The sequence below is a fragment of the Lagopus leucura genome, unplaced genomic scaffold (assembly GCF_019238085.1).
Source record: "Lagopus leucura isolate 7727_CA_CO unplaced genomic scaffold, USGS_WTPT01 Super-Scaffold_760, whole genome shotgun sequence".
Classification (NCBI taxonomy): domain Eukaryota; kingdom Metazoa; phylum Chordata; class Aves; order Galliformes; family Phasianidae; genus Lagopus; species Lagopus leucura.
Genome location: NW_024962257.1, coordinates 9462040 through 9475511, shown reverse-complemented (window position 1 = coordinate 9475511; position 13472 = coordinate 9462040). Strand labels below are relative to the sequence as shown.

General features: G+C 41.2%; 1 long non-coding RNA gene across 1 annotated transcript in view; it reads left to right on the top strand.

The window, feature by feature from the left end:
* The first annotated feature begins 3497 nt into the window (after positions 1-3497).
* Positions 3498-13472, top strand: part of LOC122176157 — a 32051-nt gene continuing 22076 nt past the window's right edge. The window contains exons 1-4 of the long non-coding RNA XR_006177639.1: positions 3498-3626; positions 9285-9343; positions 12043-12242; positions 13224-13333. This is a non-coding gene — a long non-coding RNA (uncharacterized LOC122176157). The remainder of the gene's footprint in view (positions 3627-9284; positions 9344-12042; positions 12243-13223; positions 13334-13472) is intronic.

The window sequence follows — 13472 nt, the reverse complement described above, 5'->3', positions numbered from 1 at the left end:
TCCCACTTATTTTTCCTGTCTCCTATGAAGCGTCTTCGCTGCAAAACCTAATAAAAGCTGCTGCTTCATGTTAGATGAACTTGCACTGTACTTCAGATGATACTTACAATACCTTTAATCCACCCTCTTCCTTGCACCTGCTGAAAACTGAGCACTTCTGTGTTTCTTTGTAAAAATGTGAGAAACTGGGTTATGGCAATTTCTGTTCCTTGACCAGAAGAACAAAGTCAGTAATGGCCTGATAACAAAAATGAAGGTTTTTTTTTTTTTTTGCTTCTAGTTTATAGCAGTTTCTGCATCCTACAGGAGTTGATGTCTCCTTTGGCTTGAATCTTCACTCACTCACTCACATGTGGGAATCACGACAAGATGGAGTTTAGGTTTTGTAAAGTCTGAAAATGCAAGAAAATGTGAATAGTCACAGAACTGCAGTTTCGCAAAAATCCAGTCTCATCTCTGGACATCAGTGAGAAGCATTGATGAAGATTTTGAAGAACATCCTCAGAATATTCAGAGGATGTCCTGCAGATCCTATCTGAGTCAACTGTCATCTTATAGTTGTTTTAACTTTAGCCCTGGAAAGGCTTTTCTGGATGAGCTTTTCTGGGGAGAAGTATGTTTGTTGGTATGCAGAACAGGGAGTGTACACTCGAGTGTCTTTCAACTGCTGCCAAAAAAAGAAAAAAGCGGAAATAAGGAGCGCAAATCATAATTTTGATGAAGTTTTTGGCTTCCTGACAAACATGGTAAGCACTGCCTAAATAAGGACAGCAAACAGAGGTTAATGTAATGGCCATGGTGGGTGTTCAGTCTGCCTCTGTGGTGACAAACTGGGGAAGAGGAAGAGTACCGCCTGGCTAATGATTGCCTCAGGCATCCTGGTATCCCCACATCACGGCCTGCTCCTGGCCTGGTGGCATCAGTCTACTCACCACTTCTTCATGGCAGATTATTTACCATTCTTTTTTTTTATACTTCTTGAAAAGATCTTTAATGGTTGACTTCGTTCTTTAAAGAATTGATAGCGTCACAAAAAAAAAAAAAAGAAAAAAAAAAAAAAAAAGAAAATTCAGGATCCAACTCATTTATATTTGCTTGCAAATAAAAGAAGCACTACCGAAGCAGAACAGAGATTTATTTTCAAGCATGTGAGCAACATAAGGTCATTTACTTAAAATTACATTCTAGAAGCAATGGTGATGCTTGTGCATTACTCTCACTGTCTTTTTTTAATGCCGCTCTGTATTTAATCCGTCTTACTGCTCAATAGAAATAGCTTACTCCTACATTTGAGTAACTGATTGGGTGAGAGCCTGCATCTCAAACACCATCCTGTCACTAGCAATGAATGCCATTTTTAGATCTTTCATTCCAAAGAAAGGTCAGTCACTATTTTAAACAATAGAAGGAAAAACAGTCAGTGCAATGTTGACGTTTTCCAGGTTTTAAAGGGAAAAAAATAATCACTTTGCTAAGGTAAATTCTAATATTTTGTACAGATTTAACTCAATCAGGAAAAACATTTTATTCTCAAGGTGTTTTTATGCATTTCTGATAATGTCACAGTTGTCCCGTGGAAGGACATCAGATAAGACTTAACGTTGGTTGAAATCTTCTCAATTCTTTGTGGTATTTTTCAAATGGAAAAATTGTCTTCAGAAAATAATATTAAAGAAATATCAGACTATTAATTCCAGGCTACCAAATATAGTCAGCCTTGACTTTATAGGGATTTGTCTAATTTATGGGGAAATGGCCTCAAACATCTGTACTATTTAATTATAAAAGTCAAGTCCCTTGTCAAAGTGCTTCTGCAATATCTGGATCACTATTTTTGGTTGCTTACCTCCAATAAGCCAATGGAGACTAACCCTTCAACCGAGCCAGGTAAAGCATGTGCCCAAAGTTGGGCTACGTGAATACTACCCATTTTGGTGGAAATTCACCATGGCAGATCTACTTCAAGAGGTGATGATCACAAAAATACCAGCACTTATCTCATTGAGAAGATACAAGGTGAACTTGCATGGCTACTGATAACAAAATGTAAGTATGAATTACTGTCAGCTGCTTTGCAGAGATTTTTGAGTGAAAGGATCACCATAGAATCATAGATTCCTTAGAGTTGGAAGGGACCTTTACAAGTCATCTAGTCCAACTCTCCTGCAGTGAATAGGGACATCCACAGCCCTACCAGGTTGCTCAGGGCCTGGTCCAGCCTGACCTTGAGCGTCTCCAGGGATGGGGCTTCTACAACATGTCTAGGCAACCTGTTCCAGTACCTAACCACCCTCACTCTAAGAGACTTTTCCCTTATATCCAATAAAGATATAAGGATGAGGGGAGGATTCAGAGAAAAAGCTCTGCCATTATGGTTGGGGCTAAGATCATCCAGACATGAGTCATGTTAGTTAACAAAAAGCTTATTATTTGTTGTATAAACCATTCTGCATGAGAAATAAGAATGAAAGAAATACAGCTGTGTTTTTCGTGGTGGCATACACTTTTTGTTACCTAGTGCCCAAAAAGTAACCTGAAGACAGAGGATGAAAAATTTCATTTTGAGTAACTTATAAATCATATGCCAGTCTTAGGCCCCAAAAAAGTGGGAAAATAAAAGGTACAAAGTGATTGGCCTGAAGATATATACAAGCTGATTATCTTTCTGAGGTATGAAAATATACACATTATGTTGTTATTACTTGCTTGGGTCTTGAAACACAGTGAATGTCCTTAGAACCCCTTTGATGCCAACTGCTGTGAAGGAAACACCTCTGTTATATCTTTAACCTAGGTGAGGTAAGTCAGCGTCAAAACAATTCATTTTGGCAAGCTGTATGATGCTTGAAAATACAGCCTGGATAAATCTTATGAAGAAACCTTACTTTGTCTTTGAATTTAATACAGCAGCTGAGGACATCTCTAGGGGGAAACATCAACTGTGCAGAACAGTGAACGACCTCCATTGGGAGAATAGCTTTCCTCATCGCCTCAGCGTTTCATCACTTGTTAATTAGACGCTTTCCCCTCTTCAGTTCTTAAACAGAGTTCAGCTAGTGCAGATGCAAGTTCCTCATGAGCACTGTTGAACAACATTTCTCCTGAGGATGAAAAGGGATTGTTGCAGGGAAATTCTGTGCATTTGGAGAACACTTAAGCTCTGGTTAAAATCTAGCTTTTCTTAAGTATTTCCCCTCTCTTTTTTCTACAACATATTCCAACCATCACGTTCATCCTTTTCCTTACATTTCTCAAACCCTTTTTAATTTTTTTTTTTATTAATTTTTTAGATCTAAATAAGCAGCTTCTCAACATAATAGATATTTTAGCATATATTAAGATGTGATTCTTGCTTTATTTGAAATACAATTTAGCTAATAGTGCTAAACACCTGTATGGTAACTGTTGAGTCCTGGCCTGAACCACTGATTGAGCACCTGGGGAAAGGACCCAAGCAGCCCTGGGAACACAGGTGAAGGCAATTCAGCTGTTCAACCTGAAGGAGTGGAGCCTGGCTGCACCTCTCTTAGACCTCATTTAAGGGCTGACTGCCACTGGAGGTGAACTCATGTTGGTGGTCTCTGTCTTGTGGAGTTTCCTTTGTGAACCTACATCTTCAGAGACAGGTGAGCACTTTTCCTTTGTAGTACCTTTCTGGAGAGCTAGTTCCTTTCTCATTACCTCCTGTATTGCTATTCTATCACATTGATTTTTTTGATTGTTACAACTGGAAAAAAAACAGAGCTCAGACAGGATCAACTTCAACTTAAAATGGCCTTTTCTCTGGAGCTCAGGTTAGCAGGTCACACACTAGTGTGTAAGGGTCACAGTACTCTCTCTCCATCCCAAAAAAACTCTGCCTGCCAATGTTAGCCAACTTGGGCAGTGAATATCATAAACTATAGTCAAACCATTTCATTTTGAAAAACCTGATTACCGTGATTCCTTTCTATTGCTGGTGCAGTATCAAAAGACTTTATTGTAAATGAAATTTTAAAAATAAGAAAAACGATGATAACCCAACACGAAAACATGATCGTGAAAGCATGAAAAAGAGTACAGTCGTATCCTGACTGATAGCATGCTCCCACAGACTATTGCCATCAGTTAAGAGTACGTGCTGTTATTTTTTATGAACTATCATTACAAAATATAACTTAAGCAGGCTGGGAGAAAACAGCAACCTAGAAGTGGTGATCAAGAAAGCTGTGGGAAAGGGGGAAAACAACAACAACAACAACAAACTGGAGAGCTGCTGAGCTGAAGCAGCACATGGGTTGTAGCTGGAATGAAAGGATTCTTCATTTCATGCCAAAAATACTCATCAGTGTTTCTGGTTTTTAGGCTTAACTTTCTTAGGTGACTTTTCTTGTCTCTGAACCTCTTGTGAGAATCCACATGGGTTTAGCTATGGGTGACTATCAACTTGGGAGACAAGTTTGTTCCTCAGCAAGCAGGGCAAAGTTGTGCTCTCTGAGTTTCTGTCCTGCTCCAGAACCTTCCTGGAGGTTCCAGTCCCTGTGTCTTTGCAGCTTAAGTGGTACAGCCCTTTTTCTTTCTTCTTCCTCTACCTTCTGAGTGCTCAGAAGCTCCAGGCATTCTTCAAAGTCAGCAAGTTAGGCACCTATTGTACTTCCTAGTTATATAGGGGTAGCTTCTGCCTAGGCTGGATATCACTACATTGTGTTTTAGGTGACACAGCACAGCTGCGTTTTAGTGACTTACTGCAAAACAAAATATCATTGAAATGGAAAAAAAAAAAAAAAGAGAGAATATCACAATGGAACAGAACAATATTTTTCTTGTAACCCAATTAAGCTGTAGGACTCATTAGCACAAGGAGCTACTAGGCCTAGATATTTAACAATCTTCAGAAAGAATCGGGCATTTGCGTCTCTAGAAAGGAAAAAATGAAGTTCTCCCATTGAAAAAAATGCAGAAATCTTTTTATGTTTTGGATTTAGGGAAGCATTTAAGAAATAAAGCCTAGGAAGAGGTTAGCTGTGGAGGAGGCAAACAGGAAATGTGCCTGCTCTGGTAATTTCAGAAAGATCATCAACCAGGCACTGATGTAAATCAAACGCTCATGCAGAACCACAGCCATCCATTGGCACTGTGTGATGATTGTAAGTGGCAGTAGGTTTCTTTGAGAAGCTCACTGTAGAAATGATCCTGCTTTAACTGTTATGTAGGTGATTCCATCCCAGGTTTGTCTGTGCTTTTCTTAGCAGATGTAAGCACACCTTGTTTATAAAGCTACAGCTAAGCTTGCTTTTTTCTTTTTCTCAGCACTTCAAACAGTGCCACCAAAAAAAACCTTTCAAAACCCGGATATGTTTGTAAACTCGCTAATCCTAAAGCAGATAGATCTAAAGAACCAGCAAACTGAACCATGCAAAAAATACAGTGTGTACACTCGCAAAAAGCAAGATGACCTTTTGTTCTTCAGCTTGAAAAAGAATTTTTGTATCTGAGGGAAGTACTACTAATAAATCAGCAGTTTTAGCCTCAAAATATATCACTTTAAAAAAAAAAAAAAAAAAAAGAAACCAGATTATTGAAGTAACACAGTTCTCTGAGAGCAGGAATGGTCTTTGTTATTAAAAAGGCATTTTCATAAAAAGTTTCCACATTTAGGGGCATTTAACTAACTCAGGAGTAAAAACCATAAAAATTAATATATCTCATACATAAAAGTTGACAGAAAATTTGTCCTTTACTCCATGGTTTTACTGATTATGGGTTGGTAGCAGATTAGAATTAGATTGGTTCAGTTAGAAGGGTCCTTTGGAGATCATCAAGTCCAACTGCCTGATGGAAAGAGTTACTGTGAAAGATATTATTAATGCAGTCACAGCTTAAAAGAAACCATCCCTAAGGGAAGATGCCAAAATGAATTCTTTGTGTATTAACAAAGGAAGCCAGAAGACCCCCTTACAATGAGTCAGTCTGCAATAAAGATGAGCATGACATTTCATAAGCTTTTAGGTAGGTATGCTGTAAGTATTACAGATTCTAACACTTGTAAAGGCTCCAAAACCTTTCATCATTAAATGAATCCATTAAATTTGGTGTGACACAAAGTTGCAAATAGAAATGGGGAAAGCATCTACCTGTAAATTATTTCAAAATCCATCCACTGCTCAGCCAGTGAGATACTTTTCCATCTTAATTAATAGTCAATACATTGTGAGAAGCCTAAAGGAAATTTTTTTCCTAATCAAAGTATAAAGTTAATCTATGTGTCACACTACTACGTGTTAAACTGGTAATCTTTTCAGAAGAAAACACAGAGTCTGAAAAACAACAGTTTAGCAGTTCTCTTCCTCCCTCAAATGTTTTTTTTTTTAAAGTCAGTCCCACTTCTAAAGGCAGAGGAGGGCAGCACATCTCTCAGAAATAGCCATCAGATTTATACAAATGCTGCCAGGCTCTCCTTTTATTCACTGCAGCACTTTCCAAGCCTAATCAATTCACAAAGCCTGTAATGAAGTGATTACAGAAATAATAGACAGTAGTGGAAAAGAGGCCTGTGAGAGCCATGGAGAGAATGACTCTGTCCTCCTCACCACAGAGAAACTCAGCCTCTGCTCTGCCTGAGCTCATGGGGATTCAAGAACCAGTCTGGGAAGTGATGGAGACACAAGCTTACATTAGCGTGTGTATATTATACTCTGTCAGGTTTTGAAATTGCAGCATTGTGATTTATATGCAAGGTTGTTTAGGTCATAATTAAGATTTCTAAAGTGTACTTGTAGTCATTTATTTTCCTCCTGCTGCTCAGATCCTGTTGAGCCGGACTCAAAGCGTTAAGATCGTGGTTTTTATCATCAAACAACAGGAAAAGTCATACCAATAGAATGGTTTGATCCTCATTTATTCCTTAGAAATACAAGGAATTCTGCAGTGATAGGACAGGCTCCTAGTGAGAGAAGTTAAATATGATACATATTTGTTAAGTACTTCCTTGAAATAAAATATGATTTCTTTTCCCTCTTAATTTATAAAAATTTAACATGGCTAAGTTCCTAACTTGTTTTGTCTGCTGAACCATTGAAAGAGATTAGAGCATAAATATATATGACATCCATGTTATTACCAAATACATTCATTAGCAGCAATGCTATCACAGTGAATACCAGATGGAATTAACAGTGACAGAGCAATAAATTGAAGTGTTCATACATTTCTTTCTTGCAGCTTACAAACTCAGGATTTATTTCTGACCTTTGGTGTGAAACTTGACAATTGCTGGTAAATCATACATAATGCTGTTAGTAGTCAGTGCTACAACTCAGACCTTTTTACCCTGCAGATGTAACAGATAATTTTCTAAGAATTTATTTGTGGATTAACATTAATTATCATGCACACTTCACAAAGAATTAATGTCGGTACAAAATAAGCTTATCTCCATTCAAGACACCTTCCAGTTTATTCTTGCCATCTCTGTGATGATGTGTTTTATTACATAAAACAGGATCATAGCATGGCTGAGGTTGGAGGCACCTCAGGATCCCTCTGCCCCAGAACTGCCCCAGAAGAGCAGGGCCCAGCCCATGGGCAGGCGGCTTTGGGAGAGCTCCAAGGAGGAGACCCCACAGCCTCTGGGCAGCCTGTGCCAGGGCTCCAGCACTGCACAGCACAGCAGTGCTGCCTGATGGGCAGAGGGAACCCTGTGCTCTGGGTTGTGCCCAGTGCCTCTGCTCCTGGCACTGGGTAGAGCTGCAAGGAGCCTGGCTGTGTCCTCTCTGCACCTCCCTTTGGGTATTTATGGACATGGAAGAGATTCCTCTGAGCCTTCTCCAGGCTCAGGGGATCTCTGAGAGATGCTCTGCTTCTCTCATACGGCAGAGGTGCTCCAATCCCTTCATTGCTTTTATGGCCCTCCATTGGACTCTCTTGAGTGTGTCAAGGACTCCTGTACAGGAGGACCCAGCAGCGGACATGTGGTGTCTCCCCACCAGTGCTGAGCAGAGGGGAAGGACCACCTCTCTCTATCTGCTGGCTATACTTTGCCTATTGCAGCCCAGAATACTGTTAGGCTTCTTTGGAGCAACCTGGTGACCATCAGGGCTCTGAAGTATGTTCCATTCAAGTGCCCCTCTCAGCTTGTGCTGATGCTTTGGGTAGTTCCTTCCTGGGTACAGGACTTCACAACTCATTTTGCTGTACTTCAGGAGGTTCTTTACAAAGCCCATTTCTCCACCCTGACAGCATCCTCTGGATGGCAGCGTAATTCTCAGGTCTGTCAGTCTCCCAGTTGTGTGTCTCTGAGTTGTCTGCTCAGAAACTCACCACATTCTCCTTTTATAGGCAGTTGTAGCAAGGGTCTCATCTGGGCTTTGGGTCCACAAGCAGGCTTTTTTGAGCTGGCGGCACCTGAAGGACAGGTTTAGAGGTTAGGTAGGAACTTGTTTCCAGCTTTTATACGTTTTGTGTGTTTTATCTGGTAAAGAAGTTGGCACACCAGTCAGGTTGCAGACTTGGTCCATTTCATTTTGTTAGCTGAACTTACTGTTTCTCTCTGACTCAGTAAGGAATTATTTTTCTAAAAGACAGCAATTCCACCCTTTTCTGATAGAAAATCCTCAAGTGCAGGTGTTAACCTCTATTTAACAGTTTTGATACTCTGAAAATAGGCTTCCTTCACTTCATTACCTATCATATACCTTGGAAGTCCATACAGACCTTGGGGATGAAAAGCAGTGTGTGAACTGATTAAGGTTTCCAGGTTTTGGACACAAAAATATTGGCTAATTATAACTATGAGACCATTAGTGAAATACACAGATGTGGGAGTCATTGCATGTCAGATATACGCTAAAGAGAAGGGAGGATTGGATTTTTTTTTTTTTTTGCATACTTGGCAAATTTAACAGTTCCACAGGAAAAACAAGGATGCAAAACTGTAATGATGCTGTGACATTTACTCCTCTATAAGAGTGAAGTGTCTGCAGAAAAATACCCAGCTAGGAATAAAAATCCTGACCCTGAATTACGTACACATGCCTTGCACTCTTCCTTGTGTGTAAGCCTAGCATTGCCACCATCTATGTGCAAAATACTGTGCATGGAAGCACCATGAGGCATCAGCAACACCCTCAGCAGTAGCTGTAGGCTGCTTGTATGGAAGAGGGAGGATCCAGCTCACTCATCTCAGCCATTAAGCAGTTAGACCTCAAAAAAGGGGGCTGTTGATGGATGATTTTTTTTGCCCATATTCTTGTCTTTGAATTTATGGTAGTAAAACTAATCATAAATCTTTCTCTTTGATCCCAAAGGGCTGCCAAAAGTCTAGCCTACATCCATCCTGGTCGTGGAAGGAGACAACTGATGGTTGGTAGGGAGCTTTATTCTTATTTATTCTATCATTATTAAAGACTCACACCTCAAGTGAGGCATTTCTAGGAAGGGGGGACATATGCAATGGGAGGGAGAAGAGAAGGGAATGCACAGTGAAACTCAGGAGTTTAAGCCTCACCTGCTGCAGAGGTGAGCTCTTCACCATGACAAGTGGTGGCTTCTGGTGCTGCTGTTAAGGCTCAAGCTGAGCAGCAACAGAAGGTCACCCCAAAGCCCACCTCTCATAGAGAGCTCTGCCTCTAACAGCTGCAGGTCGAGAGGCAGGGATGTGTGGCTGTGGGAGACATTTCTTCTCCTCTCTTTTTCTTCTCCTTGCATGTTTTTATTCTTGTGCTTTCCCACCGTGCTGAATGGAAATCAGATCTCAGTCGTGCCCAGGAACTCATTCAAATGGTAAATCCCCAGCAGCAGCATGTGTGGGCAGCATGTAGGCTGACTGATTTGCCTGCCTCTGTGCAGTGCTGTTTGTCCCCTGCCTCCTTCTCCTGTTCAGGCATTTGGACTCTATTTAATAGCAGGACTAAAACACTGCGCTGTGTGAGCCAATACTGGCTGAAGGAATAACAATGGCACGCAGCAGCACAAGCAAAACTAGGCACTGGTCTGCTGCCCTGTGGGCCTTCAGACATCAAAGGTTCCAGCTCCTATGGACTGGAGCATGCACAGATAGCGCTGAGACCTGTGAAGACAGTGAGGTTTTAGAGCTCCGTAACATGCAGTTCACTGGAGCATTGGTTTCTCCCCCACAACGCAGGCTATAACAGAACCTGTCCGTTAAACTGAAGGGTTCTGTTCAACGTATGAAAACCATGAATTCTACCATTAGTTAGCCAATGTTTATTTCTCTTTACATAAATAGTTGGACCAGTCATGCCCACCCAACAGTCTGTAGGCTGCAGATGGGAGCGTACCCCTCTCCAGGGCACAGTCACACTTCTCTACCAGGAATTCATAGGCCTTCTCCTACCAGAGAGAAACAGCCTTCACTTCACAAGCACACCTTATTAATGTCCTTGCTTTTTGGCAGCATGCACATTTGTGAACAATTGTTTACAAAGATGAAGCACAGGAAGAATGCTTTCATCAAAAATGAATGAAATTCTCCTGTATCTGAGTGGTTCAGATAAAGACAGCATCCCCTACCTGGTATATCAGTATTTTCCTTCCTGGTGAGAAAAGAAAATGTGCTATACAGCTATCGGGTATAAAAAATGGTGAAGCAGGCAGAACACCATTTGCTACTCAGATTTTAAATACTTATCCACATGGCAAAGACTGCTGGCTACTGAGAGTTAATTTGATTCAAAACTGTGCTCCTATCTATTATCTCACAGATTGCGTTGGGTTCGGCTCAAATTTTAAGTACTGTTTTCATTCAGGTTTTCCTTTTTTCTTAGCTAGCTGGTTTAGCCCTAGGAATAAAAAAACATTTTCAGAGACCCTGAACAATAACCCACCTGAGTTTTAATTGCTCCTCCAATGGGACTGTGGATACAGCTGGAAGGAGATCTGCAGAAGTCTCCTGGAAATACTTAATAGTTTTAATTTGCCAAGGCCATTCCAAACTTACTCAGGTGCTTTTGCATTGATGTTTTTCTTATCTCTCTTGGCTTTGAATGAAGTGCCAGCTCATGAGCTACAATTATAGCCTTTCCTTTCAGATTTCATTCCCCCAAAAAAGTTTTGATCTAGAAAATTCCAGTACTCCATAGGAAATTTCTCACAGAAAAGCCTCCTGTGAAAGCTACGAACACTTGGGATGCCTCTCTGGCACAGTGCCTGCAGCAGGGAACCGCTGCAGCTCTCAGCAGCATTTCCAGGGCTCACAGAGCAGCTGCAATCATCCCTCCCATATTTTGTGTTGCAGAACTGAGCCTGATGATGGCAGTCGCTTAGCTCCAGGCTGGCTTACTGTAAAGCCTCACTTTAAGAACTGGTTACAGACAAATTGATAGCACTGATAACATTTGAGCCCCCCTCTCCTTTACATCAGAGGCTTTCTAATCCACATCACTATTAAATACACTGAAAAAGAGAAGGAGGAAAAAAAAAAAAAGGCGAGAGAAAATTAAAAAGTCCTTCACTTCAATGTCATTTCAGTCAACCAAGGATACATCAGAGCTAGATGCTGGTTGCAGCTCAGCTCAAGGGAGCAAAGGTCTCAGAGGGCTGACTGCAAACAGCTCTGGCTGCTCTAATCTCTGTGCGCTGCTAATAAAAGGCAAAACCACTTCTGGGGACACTTCCAGTGCTGGGACAGAAAAACAGTATTTTTTCTTCCATAGTCTTTGCATTCTTAGTGCAAAGAGCTTTCTCCTGTCCCATGCCTCTCCCAGGTTTGTGGGATTTTTGTTTTTTCAGTGAAAGGATTGAGGTAACATAAATCTATCTATTGAATAGAAATGTTGGTACAAAAAGATGATACCATATTTTTTAAAAGGAGTATGAAGGTAAAGAACTGCTGGGGATCTTCCTGCTGACATTAAGGGCATGAAGAGCTGGGTCCTAAAGCAGGGGCACAATAAGCAGCAGTCAGTTATGGACATTCTGCTTACTGGCTCACTAAATTTCCTTTTAGTTAAATCTCACTGCAATTTTGCCTCGTTCTCCAAAGGCTGATTTTTTATTTTTTATTTTTTGCATTGTTTTGAGTTTAATTTCCCTGTTAAACGACAGCCTTTTGCAGGTCCCAGATGAAGAGGGTCACAGCATTTCACGTAATTGCTTCACAGATTTGCAACCACTTGAACAGAAGAGGCAGATGTAGCCACTGAGGTAAATCTCACTGAAATGCCACTGCAGTCCTCTGCCTGCACAGAAGCCTATTTAGCACCGTATATGGAGTTCGTGAAAAGCTTTGTATGGGAACCCCTCAGGTATCTTTTTTTTTTTAACTACTAACAGTATTGCTAATTGCTACAGAGAAAACAGGAGATTTATCGCTAACTTCCTTATTGCGTCCATTTTCCAAATATCACAAGTAAATTACTCAGCAGCAAAAAAATCCTGTAATGAAAGGTGATAATCAGAAATCTCGTGAGGATAAGGAAGGTCTTACAGAGTTGCTCAGAGACCTGAACTATGATACTGGCTTAGGGGAAAAAACCGGGGGGGGGGGCCCCAGGAGAAAGGGGAAAGGGAAAGGAGAAAGAGGCATAAATGAGAAAAAGAGAATGGAATGACATGAATTTCTGCTAGCCACAATGCATGACAACTAAAGCAACCAAGTTGCACAAACCTCTTCTGACTCCACAGGGAGTAGATATGTTGGGGGCTATTTTAATGTCAGTGAGAAAGCCCCTGCAAGTTTTTAGGGTCTTCCCTCTCCAGAGAGGAGAAAGGGGCAGCAAAGTAAGTTAAAAATACTCTTGCAAGTCTCTGGTCCTGCTGTGAAGGAGCACTGTCAGGACAATCCAGATGCAGATAGCCATGAGTGTGTTGGCTGGCAGCCAGCTCACCAAGCAGATTTAGCCAGTTACTGGAATCCCTATTTGGATGCTGGATTTTCTGCCTCTGTTTTGTGTGCTGCATGGCCAAGACACATCAGGTCACTCCTGGGCTGCAGGCAGCAGGAAAGGCAGAGAAGGAGGAGAGGCTTTGCCAGCCAGGCAGTCTGGCTGGCAGTTGGTCTGCTTTTGGCAGCTCTTCAGTGTGCTTTCTAGGTGAACTGAACACAGTTAAACATCAAAGCAGCTTTAGGAGTGAAGCTTCCAATTCTGTTCTGATGGCATCTTGCATCCAGTTCAAGGTGAACAGTTGTGAATCAGTATGTTCCATATAGAAATCCCAGAGGGTACACGGATTGGCACCTACATCAAAGACTTGCAGAAGCCAGTGCTGATTTCAGGTGCTCCCAGGTTTTGCTTGATGATGAAAGAGGATGAGGAAGAAGGAAGGATTCTAAGGCAGATGTTTGAGCTGCAGAATCATACCTTTGCTGGCAATGGACCTCACTCTCCTCACCAAGGTCAGTGGTATCAGTTGCCTGTTTGTGTGCTACAATGTGCAGTCTGTTCCAAGAGGTAAACTAATTAGTCTTGGGCCAGATACAACTTCTGCAGCATTTCTATGGTCTTGATCAGGAGCTCAATACCAAAAGCAGGAAT